The 12,650-nt window shown below is 35.8% G+C and overlaps 1 pseudogene; it reads left to right on the top strand.

The window, feature by feature from the left end:
• Positions 1-1,702: 1,702 nt before the first annotated feature.
• On the top strand, positions 1,703-4,542 carry LOC113350930 (annotated as a pseudogene).
• The last annotated feature ends 8,108 nt before the right edge of the window (positions 4,543-12,650 follow it).

Below are 12,650 nucleotides of genomic sequence, written 5' to 3' on the forward strand. Positions count from 1 at the left end.
TATGTGTACAACGTTTTTTAGTGTTCATAAATAGGGCTGGCAATGGATAACCGATATCCGGGATCCGGTTCTGATTATTCGAAATTCTATAGGATTTTATTCGTTATATCGGATACCGGATATCCGATAACTTGTCGGATATTTCCCCTTAACCTATCGGAATCAGATCGGACTCTACCCATTAGGTTAATATCCGATATCCGATAGTGTAGGGGCGTACATGTAATTTTCCCATACTCAGTCTACTAGTCGAGGAGGAGTCGAGAAGACAGAACTCATTTCCCTTTTAATTTTTTCTTCTCTTCTCAGTTCTCACTTCTCAGTCTCGCTCCCAATAATTTTTCCCTCTCCAATAATTAATCACTCAATCAGGTATTGGTACGCTCCCATCTCTATGTCACTAGTGAAAAATGGATTTTTAACCACTTCCTCGGTTTTACAGAAACTACTGTTGTTGGGCTGTAGTTATGTACGGTGCCGTGACTCCCAGTAGTTTTTCTAGGAAAAAAAATGGAAAACTTAAACATGTTTGTCACACAGTTGTTCTTTAGAGGGGTATTTTTGTAAAAATTCTGAGATTCAAGAACTACTGTGAGGGCCGGATTATTATGTGGAAAGAGAAAAAGTAATCAAACCTTATCTCTGTTATCTCATCTGCATCTATCCTCTTCCATCACTTATCTCTGTCTGTTTCGCTTCATTTTTTTCTGTATCAAAACTTTAGTATTAGGTTTTGCGTCCTCTTCGTCTCTATCATAACAACATTAGATCTTGAGGATTTATTCTGAATCGATGAAAAAGAGGTGATGATGCTTATCAACACCAACTGAAAACCAAGATTCATCTAAGCAAACTGAATTGAAAGGTAAGTATCATCTTTATTTATCGTTTCAGTTCAATCGATTAACTTATCCATCTCCAAATTGAAATTTCAGAAGAAAAAGAAATCGATCTCACTAAACCTAAAAGCTTGATTACATCTCAGTTCTCTTTTCTGATTCGTTATCAGTTTGTGCATTTTTTTCATACTTTTAATCCATTGGTTTCTTTTTCTTAGTTTTGTTTTATTGATGGTGTGTATTCTCTTTGTATTCAGGCACTGAAGAAGTAGAAAACTCCACCACCATCTTCAAATCCAACTAAAACTAATGGAGGTAAACAAAAGAAGAATATCAATTCATGATTAAATTTATAATTGGTTCATCTTTTATGTTGGATTTAGGTCTTTTACTGTACTTTTTATTGATTTTGTTTTTGTTTTGTGTGATTTCTACATAAGTGGAGCTAATGAAAGCAAAATGAGAAGGTTAACAACATGCTCATGTTTGATAAAGATAGGATTTAATCTGTGGTTTTGCTTTGTAAGATCATTACTTCAGCTAGTTTATGAAATATTATGCATATTATACCATTTGAAAAATATGGGTTTTCTTATGTTTCTAAATTAGGATCCTTGTGCTGGGAATTTGTGTTGTTACATCTTCGATTAAAATGGTTTATGTGGTGCATCAGTTATCGCAATCCTTAGTTCACCGCTTTCCAATTTTTTCGTTGTTGACATATTCACCACTGTGAGTCTCGTATCAAATCAAAAAAAAGTATATAGTTTGCTTTTGATGCATTTTTTGTTATAGTTTTGAAAATTTGTGTAATGGGATTCTTGATACAGGACATCAATATGATAAAGTGTGCATTAGCATTAATGAGTCATTTAAATTGGCAAAAACGCCTTGCTTTTGATCATTTCATGCGTAAGCAAAGCCTTTACAATCCTATTTCAGTTTGCTAGCTTGATTTTTGGGTGTATAATATTAGGAATTCTTTATATGTAGTTTCTTTATAATTTCTTATTAGGATGGACGTTAATTGCATCTGTGTTTGTCATCACAATGCTAAAATCTCATTTTGAGGAACTGTAGATGCTTTTAAAGCTTTTATTATTATTATGTTGTTTGTCTGGTGTAGATGGGTTAGCAGGTGCTTTCTGCATGACTAAATGATGGTCAAAATATAAATCTTGCTCTAAATTACAGTATGCAGGGGTTTTAAAAGCGCACGCTTCGTGCAGTAGGACTGAAGCTTTCTTGGCATATTTCTCTGTTATGTTTGAAGTTTGCATCCTATTCACCAGAGGGGTGGTGGCAGTGTGGTGCATATACTGTATACTGCTCATTTGAGGGAGATGCCTCTCTTGATGTGCTGCAGGTGGTCCATTAGCCTGATAAAGCAATTAACTATTTGACATCATCCCTGTTGGAACTAGAGAAGAACACCTCACCCTGTTGTCCTGTTATCCAAATATCAGTTGGCCCCGTTGTGTACATAGATGGAGTAGATGCTGGTAATCACGTGGGAGCACTCAATTTCTTTAGATTTATAGTTTTGAAGAGGTTTCATGTCATAATTTAGTCATTTCTGATGTATTATGTACTTTTTTAAAAAAAAGTCAGGACATGGTGGAAGTAATGGCGTCCATGGATACATGTATTCCCTTGATGCTGCAGTCAATGACTTGGTATGTTTCACATGAACGCTGAAAATAAACGAGAATTTTATCTTGCTCCTTGTGATTCATTTAAACAAAAATTGCTTGAAAATGTAATAATTGATTTGTGTTTTTTGTTGTCTGTTAAATAACAGAAAGCCTTCATTAAGAAGATGTTAGCAGAAAATTGTTTTTTTGTATAGAAATCATGGGATCTGTGACAAAAATCCTTCCGTTGTTGTGCATAGACCAATTACAAGAAAGATTGCTACTCAAATTTCTAACCAAAACCAACCTTGTCAAGTGGTAATACGTTTCTCTTACAACCAAAATGTTGCCCAGTAATCTCTTTGTTTAGATGTGATATACGAAATAGATTGGTTTTCCTTAGGTTTATTCAAATGTTTGCAGGAAACTAAGAAGCCAGTACAGAATTCATCATCGATTATGATTGAAAAAGTATCAAATAAGGTCATTATAGATGTAGATGAATATAGAGCAGATAGTTCCTTCTCCGATCCAGTGTTTGTGAAGCACACTGAAGCAATTCTTGATGAAGTCGAAATCTTTGAGGATATTTACTTAATGGTATGATGACTTTGTGTTTTGTGTTAAGGGTTTGTTCCTTATTTTCTTGTAGTGGAAACAGTGTTAACAGTTCTATAATGTAATGTTGTAGGAAGAGGAAGTTGAGATGGAGGATATTGTTGAAGAACTCATTCTGGATATTGATAGTTGCGACTCAGTTTTAGATTATATCGATGATATATATGCTCACTACAAGAAAACTGAGGTTAGTCTCACTGTTTTCAACTCTTACTTGTTTCAATTTTGGTGTAGCATTGTCTGATTTTCCTACTCCATTTAATCAAAGTGCACATACTCCATTTACTCAAAGTACACATTTGAGAATCAAGTGCTAGTCTTACTTGCTTTAGTGACATTCTTAAATCTGAATACCTTCAAATGCTTTGCCTAACTGTTATAATTGAGAGTGTACTTTACCTTTACTTTCTTTATTGTTGAAATCCCCAAAACTTCAAAAGTAAGAATGCAAAAGTAAGATAGGGTAGACTTGTAAAGCCTGAGGTAACTTGACTGAACCTTGCATGTTTTGCAGAATTCTAGCTGTGTATCTCCCAACTATATGGTTCAGCAATCCGACATCAATGAGAAGATGAGGGTCATCCTAGTGGATTGGTTAATCGAGGTATACGAAATTTTGACATGATTTTCTATCTCCTAGAAAGGGTAAACAAAACATATGCTAAGCATCCTTCTTGGTTTGAATCTTGACAGGTGCATTATAAATTTGAGCTCATGGATGAGACATTATTCCTTATGGTTAACATTATAGACAGATTCTTAGCCCACCAAACTGTGGAACGAAAGAAACTTCAGTTGGTCGGAATTACAGCCATGCTTTTAGCATGCAAGTATGAGGAAGTTTCAGTACCGGTTGTAGATGATCTTACTCTAATTTCTGACAAGGCTTATACAAGGAAGCAAGTTCTTGCTATGGTAAATGTTTCACTTCCAAGGCATATATCTTTTATCAAGTGTGTTTAGTTTTTCCCGGTTTCGACATTGTGATTCTAACACTGCAGAAACATGTTTAGCATCCTTAGTTTTACCCAGTTTTGACATTGTGATTCCAACACTGCATAAACATGTTTGCAAGAGAAATCGATAATAAATACATTGCAATTCAATATGTCAGTTCCAACTTCATATATATTTATGAAAAGATTCCTTAAAACGGCTCAGTATGATAAGAAGGTTTGTATAATTAGTCTTCCATCAGATTAAACTGTTGATCCATAGTATTTTATAACTTTTTATAGCTTGGATACTAACATATTTTCTGCATTTTTAACCAGCTTGAGCTTCTCTCCTTTTTCTTGATCGAGCTATCCTTGGTTGATCAGGACATGCTTAGGTTACCACCATCTCTGTTAGCTGCTGCAGCCATCTACACTGCTTAGTTTACTCTTAACAGGACTAGAGATTGGAGTAAGACCACAGAGTGGCATTCATATTACTCAGAAGATCAATAACAGTAAGTGATAACTTCTTCCTGAACACACCGAATTCCTTGTTTTTGCTTTGGACATTCGACAGGTTGTGCCATTGTTATGAAAGTACACATTTAGTCGACATTTATGATTGTTTTTTTTTACGAGAAGATAGTTAAATGTTCTTAATTTTAATATATTGGGGTTTATCTCATGGTAGACATCGTCCAGATATCAGATTCGTATTTTTTCTCCTAATTGAGAAACCATTTGTACTCCCCACTAAATATATACATTTTTTTTTATCAAAGGATGGTTGCAGGTGGTTCTGGACTCGGAACAGTGATGGAGTGGAACACAAAGACTCCCTTGTAGTGGGATTGGGAGAATTTAGTCATGTTCAGTGGGAAAGTAAATGAAATTCCTAAGGCTTCGCAGCAACCTACTGACTGGGGTGTTGAAGGAGACGGCGGGGGGAATTGATAATGGGTCTTTCTGTTCTCCGCCTGGTGGTGGGAGAGATGGTGCTAGTGGTGGTGGTCATTCTGGGTCTGATTTGGGAAATAGGTCTTCGTCTAAAAGTTCTATATCAGCATCTATTGATTCTTCAGGGAAAGTAGGAAGTAGTAAATCCAAGTTTAACTTTGACACAGTTGAAGATTTGAGATAGTTGAAATTGTAAATTGAATTCACTATTCAATAAATTCACTATTCCATACAAAATGAGTTTAAAGTCGCTATTATATTCAGTTTCGAAGTCATTATTAATTAATTCCCGTTTTTAGTTTTTGATTCAGTTGAATCAGCTTTGGATTCAGTTGAATCAATATCAAGTTTTTTTTATGAAATATCATTAAAAAAAACTATTGTTTCTGTCAGTTTTTGTCGATCTACTGTTAAAGAAAGTAGTTTTTTTAAAGAATTCAACTTTTGCCAGACACAGTCGTTTTGGAAAAAACCACTTCTAGAATGCAGCTGATGGACACAGTCGTTTTTAGTGATATTACTTCATGTCCTGACAGTAGTTTAACTTTCATTTTCCACTAGTGTGTTGTAATTATTTCTCTTTTAATTTGTTCGATTTCTATGTTCGATTCTTATGAAATTAGGGTTTTTCTGTTGCAATAAAAAACTAGGGTTTCTGTATGGATGAAAGATTTGAGATGGGTTTAAACTTAATTAGAACATGTGGTCGAAGAATAACTTAATATTGATAGTTAGGGTTTGATAAAGTGCGATCTCAGCTTGATCTAAATCCTTCCATCTTGTAGGGTTTTCAGTTTCATGGTTTTCATGGTTTTATCATTGTCTTGGACTCTTGTTCATGAAATCTGGGCTAATCTCTTGTTGTTAATGTTTATTGCAGGCTCCCAAGAAAGGTTTTCGGAAACTCCATTAGCAACAAAGAACTCCCCTGTATCTCTAGGAACCTGCACTGCTTCACGACTGCATACATCTGCTTTAGTTTCAGGTCTGCATCCAGTGATTGAATTTGATTATGTTTTAGGGGTATTTTGATTTATGGGTCTGTTTGATTTCTTGTTATTAAGGGGTTTATGTAGAAAATTCATTAAGAACTCCATTAGTTTTGATTATTGAAAGTGAGCCTAGAAGCATGATAAGTAGATGGTGGATACACCAATTTGAAATTGGATCTTTTGATTTTCACAAAGTATTTTTGCTTCTTAGTTCTTGGAATAGGATATATGATCATGTGTGTGCTGATGAAAAATGAAAATTTGTGTGTTCTTAGAATGTCTTAAAGTGAAAGAGCATCCAATAGAGTTGGAACTTCAAGCAGTCAACCCAACTCCGAGCAACCAGAACAAGAAGATCAAAGTGTTGTTTCAACAATTGCTTCAACAACACCTTCTTCGGGTAATAAGAGATCATTAGTAGAAGCAGCAGATGAAAATCATCCACTTGTTATTGCTTTAAGGAAGAAATTGCGCACAACAAGGTCACCGTCATGGGATGAATTCACAAGGAAAATCATTGTAGAGCCTGATAAGGATAATCCGGGTAAGGAAGTGGATGTCCTTTATGGTGAATGTCATCATTGTCATAAGTTGGTACCTGCTTGTAGTGAACAAGGAACTACCTGCTTGGCTCAACATCTAAAAACCTGCCCCGAGAAGCCTGAAAACAAGCCAAGCCAAATGAAGATTACCACTGCAGTTAAAAAAGCATGTACTAACCAAGTTAAATTACTTAATTACAAGTATGATCCTATAGTTACTAGGAACTTCCTTGCTAAAATGATTGCCAAACATGATTATCCACTTAACATGGTTGAGCATTTCTATTTTAGAGAGTTTGTTAAGTCTTGAACCCTGCTGCGAGAATGCCATGTAGGAATACAAGTAAAGCTGATGTGTTGAGGTGTTATGCTGAAATGAAAGATGAATTGCAATTACAATTAGAGAATTTGACTTCCAAATGCAGTCTCACAACTGATATGTAGACTTCCAAACACACTAAAGATGGTTATTGTTGTGTTACATGCCATTTTATATATGATGAGTGGAATTTGATTGCCAAGACCTTAGCTTACATTGTAGTGCCATCACCGCATACAGGAGATGTTCTCTCAGATTTTATCAAAACTTGCACATTGGAATGGAACATTGATAGGAAATTTTTTGCTTTGACTGCTGATAATGCTCCAGCTAATGGGGTTATGATGAGAAATCTTATTAAGTGGATAGATGGTAATAATTGTTTGTTGCTTCAAGGAAAATTGTTTCACATGAGGTGTAGCAACCACATACTGCATTTGATTGTATTGTATGGCATGAAAGTAGTTGCTGAGTTTATAGAGGGTATTAGAGATTGCGTTAAGTATGCAGAGGGTTCACAAGCTAGAAAAGAGAAGTTTGAAACAGCATTGACACAATGTAGATTGTATGGAGAAGTTAGTTTACATGTGGACACAAGGTGGAACTCCACTTTTACGATGCTTAAGAATGCAATCAAACTGCGAGAAGGTTTTGAAAGACTTAGTGAGTTCGATTCTGACTTTGGTATTCTTCCATCAAGTGAGAAGTGGGAACAAGGAATAGAAATTTGTAATTGTTCGGAAGATTTTAATGATATTTCAACTGAGTTTGCAAGGATTAAGTATCCAACTGCAAATCTTTATTATAATGGGGTATATAAAATTAACCAAAGCATCAAAAGTTGGGAAGATAGTACTTTTGGGTATGTCAGAGAAATGGGGTTGAAAATGAAACAAAAGTTTAATGCATACTGGAGTGAATGTAATTTGATTATGAGCATTGGAGTGGTTCTAGATCCAAGGTACAAGGCAAGATGGGTAAGGTTCATGTATAAGATAATTTTTGGGGATAATGAACTTGCAGCAGTTGAGTATGAGAAATTCAGAACAGACTTGACCAAAATCTTCAAGGCATATGAATCTCAAAACAACACTTCAGCTCATGCTTTCTTTAGCAACTTTGTCTCTCGCAAGGATGTAAGAGGCCCAGGTACAAGTAAGTTAAGTAACCCAGATTATGCTACTTTTTTGTTGGAAAATGATGAATATGATGTTCAAAAATTTGAGTTAGAGACATACTTAGAAGAACCAATTCTTCCAACTGTCTCACTCCAAGATGAATACAATTTTGATATATTGAGTTGGTGGACGCTAAGTGCCGCTAAGTACCCAATTCTATCAAAGATAGCAAGGGATGTGTTGGTTGTTCCGGTGACCAGTGTAGCATCAGAGTCCATGTTCAACGATGGTGGAAGGGTTCTAACTATACACAGAACTTCATTAAGTCCAGAACTAGTCCAAGCATTGTTATGCTTAAGTGATTGGCTGCCAGACTTCTTTGATGCAGGTAAATCTTCTTTACCTTTGCTTATTTCTTTTCCTTTTCTTAGTTCTTTGTTAAAAATTGAGACTAGATATCGATTTTTGGAGTGAAAGCCTATGCATTTTGCTTGTTTACAGTCTTCATAGTAGTGGTATATCAGGTGATTCAGTTCCTTGTTGTAGTGAGAATGACCTTAAGGTTCCCATGACTTGGGATTTGCTGTTGCAGAACCCTAAATGTGAAAGCTTGAAAATCTGAACCCCCTAGAATTGACCCTTGGGTAGATTTGAAAGGCATATGCAGTTCATTTTTAACTGGCTAGACCAGATTTTCGGGGTAACAAGCGTTTTACCAGGACCTGCAGTTGCATTTGTCTTATGTGAAACATTGAAAGACATTTTGTAGCAATGTTTGCTCTCATCTGCAACTTTATTATTAAATTTTTGCTCACCTTGTGTTGCATTGTTGCTTATAATGGTTAAGGCTTTGAGAAATGTTGGATGTGAGAATTTGCTTATCAAGTGATTCTTTGTGATTTGTCAATGCAGAAATGGAAATCGTGGACTGAAGTGAAGTTGATGCAATGATACAACATGCTAGGCATCCAATCTAAATCACACTAAGTTACACTACTCACTAGCGTGTTGACATTGTTAGCCTCTGTGACTGTTAGACATTGTTTTTTTTTTTTCTTTCTTGGCTTTGTTGTAGCCTGTTGTGTACTTTATTTTGCATTGACTTGACTGGGAGTAGACTCTTTAACTCTAAACATTGTGCTTGTGTGGGTTTGTACTTCTCACTGAACATTTTGAACTTAAAAAGACAAAGAGTCTGTTTTTCTCAAGCATTTAGTTTTTTCCTAGTTATCGGATTTTAACGGATAAAAATACGATATCCGATAGCTTAACCTTAACCTTATCGAATTGGATTTTTTGATATCCGGATGTTATCGGATATAGGATATCCGATCATCCTTAACCTTAACCTTATCGGAACTTCAAATATCCGCCGGATATCTATCCATTGCCAGCCCTATTCAGAAACGTTGCTCCATTATTTTATTTTTAATAAATAAAAATTATCTATTTGTGCAACGTATTTATCGATTTGCAACGTATATAGACGTTTCAAAATATGCAACGACTATATCCGTTGCACACCTCCGAAATTTAAGCGTTGCTAAAACCAGGATATGGCGTAGTATGGGGTTTAAAAATCTGAAGATCTTCAATGAAGCTATGGTAACAAAACTGGCATGAAGACTAATCAATGAGAAGGATAAAAATGGGCTGCTATTCTAGAAGCAAACTACTTCAGAAATGAGAACATTCTTCATGAGGACATATCTAATAAAGGAACTGCTATTTGGAAAAGCATCAGTAAAGGTATTGAATGGGTCAAAAAGTTTCATACTTGGTTAATTGGAGATGGGAAGTCAGTTTATGCCTTCAGAGACAATTGGATCAATGGCCTCACTGCTCAACAAATACAAGAAAATTTTAGTCAAAATGAAGACATTCCATACCACATGAAAGTTGCTGACTTCATAGACTTGAATACCAGAAATTGGAATGTAGGTCTCCTTCAAAGAATTCTTCACGCAAGACCTAGTTGACAAAATCCTAAATATTATACCTCTTACTCAACATGAAGACAAAATACAATAGTCCTTAACCACCAATGGTATGTTCTCTGTGTATTCCACCTATAAAGCCATCCTTTGCAACAACAATCAAAGTCTCAGAAACAAGGAAGAAGAAGCTAAATTTTGGCTAGGATTATGGCATCTCCAAATTCCTCACAAATGTCAGCTGTTTCTGTGGAAAATTTCTCAAAACATCCTCCTAGTCAACCAAAGGATTAACAGATACAATTAAGATCATGATAGCATCTGCATAAGATGTCAAGAAGAAGAGGAGAATAATACTCACATGCTAATTCACTGCAACTATGCCAGAAGTATTTGGAATGCTATCTTCCCAGATATGGCTCAAGACTTTAGTTATTGAAGATGTTCAGCAGTGGATAAAAACTTGGGACAACAAAGACTCAAGAATAAATTTTGGGAGACATGGAAATGTGAACCTCATTGTTATCACAATGTGGTTTATATGGAAATCCAGATGTGAGCTAGTCTTTGAAGGAAAAAACTGCTCCATTAACAGTTTGAAAGCCAGAGTTTAGTCTTTCTGCAATGAGAACAAAATCCAGACTAATAATCACTTGATTCATCTGCAGGTCTTAAGTCCTAGAAACAATACTAGGGATATTAGAAGAGATACCATGAATAGATGGTCGATCTCCTCTCCTAAGGGGAAGACTAAAAATTAATATAGATGCTTCTGTTTTGACTGGTAATCATTATGTTGGAATTGCTCTAATAAATAGGGATTTTACAAGTCAACTGGTGGAGACATGGACATTGGCAGAGAGGGTGAGGGATGTAACCCACGTTGAAGCTGTTGCAGCGCTTAAATCTCTTCAATGGATCATTCAACTCCAAATCCAGAATGTCATTGTGGAATGTGATAAAAAGAAAGTCATGGACAACATCAATGGCTTGTGTAATATCTCACCCTGGGAAGATGGTAATCTTATTAAAGAGTGTCAGCATCTAGTTAGTTGTTTAGGTAATGTTGTGGTTTGTTTTAGAAATAGTAAGTGTAATCAAGTGGATGATCTTCTAGCTAGGTTTGCTAGGACAAACAATTGTAGTAGGAAATGGAGTATGAACCTCCCTAAGTCTGTTAGAGTCCAGCTTGAAGCTGAAAAAGTTGTTATGTAACTCTCTTGCCGTTTCTATCTTTTAATGATTATCTGAGTGTTTTTCTTTCAATTTTTCTTTTTAAGAAACTCTAAATCCAACCTACCATATTTGCTGAGTTTGAATCAACACACAAATTGACACCACGAAGATCAGCTATCCTGATTCTATTCCATCTCTGAGTCTCAGACTCGTGATCTTCATCTCCATCATCAATTCTCACTGAAACCCTAATCTCACCCATAGAGGAAACACTTTCTTCTTCTCCCTGAGATCAATCAACTACAACTCTATCGTCTTCTCCCTGAGTTCAATCACTGAAATCGTTCACTTTAAATTACTCCTAATATTCATTCTCAGTTAGCAATCTCTGAGGCAGGCATTTTTTTGTTCTGTTTACCGGCTATAAGAATCATAAGATTAGGAATCTGTGATAAGTAGAGGTGTAAAACATGTCGGCCCGTTACATGAAGTCGCGTGCTTCACGTGCCATGTGTCATGCTGTGTTGTGCCAACGATTTAAACGTGATGTGCCATGTTGTGCTTTATTAGTCAAAATCTAGGCACGGCACAGCCCACGGGCACAACACACGAATAAATGTGTTTTGTTGTGCCGTGCTGGCACACGAGCTATAAACAATTTGAAATCACTTAATGTATACATTAAGTCGGACATTATCACGAGAATTTAAATAGACAAATATCATTTGAAATTATTTCAAGTAAAATTAACAAGTTTATTCAATAAAAGGAAATAGCCCATCAAATATGAAATTGGATCATTGTCATGTAAATTAATGTTCTAGTCAAATATAGGTAACGACATTATAACAACGATATTGAAATATATTTTCCAAATATTAAGGTATCATATGTGTTGTTATAAAAATAAGTCAACATAAAATGTCAAAAATTAGTTAGAATAGTGACTCTTTTGTGAAATATACACAAAATGTGATGTATTATGCCTTGTTATATGGTGTACCTGTGCATACTATGACATGCTTTCTTAACGTGCTGGGCTGGGTCGCATGCTTATCCGTGCCGCGTGCTGTGCTACTGTGCTGATTAGGCTAATCCAGCACAGCCCACGAAACTAACGTGCTGGGCCGTGCTGGGATAAATCACGTGCTGGGCTGGGCTAAGATTTTAGCGTGCTGTGCTCGTGCTGGCACAACCCAATTTACACCTCTAATGATAAGTATAAAAGGGTATTCAAGGGCAAACATATAAAATGCGAAACATTTTATTCACCAAGTCAACTAAAAGACCAAACATGTGGGTCTTAACGGTTAAGTTAACGGTAGTGGCATTTAATAAATTTCGAAAAAAACGGTGACACTGTATCAAACCGGAAAATCAAATTAAGTGTGCCATTTTCTTAAAATTCCCGAAATCTTAATCTGATCGGGTACCAAAAACTGACATGGTCGTTTTTTTCGAGTGACTAAGGTGCAATTCAATTATCATGGATCTTCACTGGTTAAGATACCCAACGCGTGCACACACTCTTGAACCTGATAATATGATTTTCATTTACATATGTTGGTTGTGGCGGTGATGGT

This window comes from Papaver somniferum, chromosome 2 (genome assembly GCF_003573695.1).
Source record: "Papaver somniferum cultivar HN1 chromosome 2, ASM357369v1, whole genome shotgun sequence".
In the NCBI taxonomy this organism is placed as follows: domain Eukaryota; kingdom Viridiplantae; phylum Streptophyta; class Magnoliopsida; order Ranunculales; family Papaveraceae; genus Papaver; species Papaver somniferum.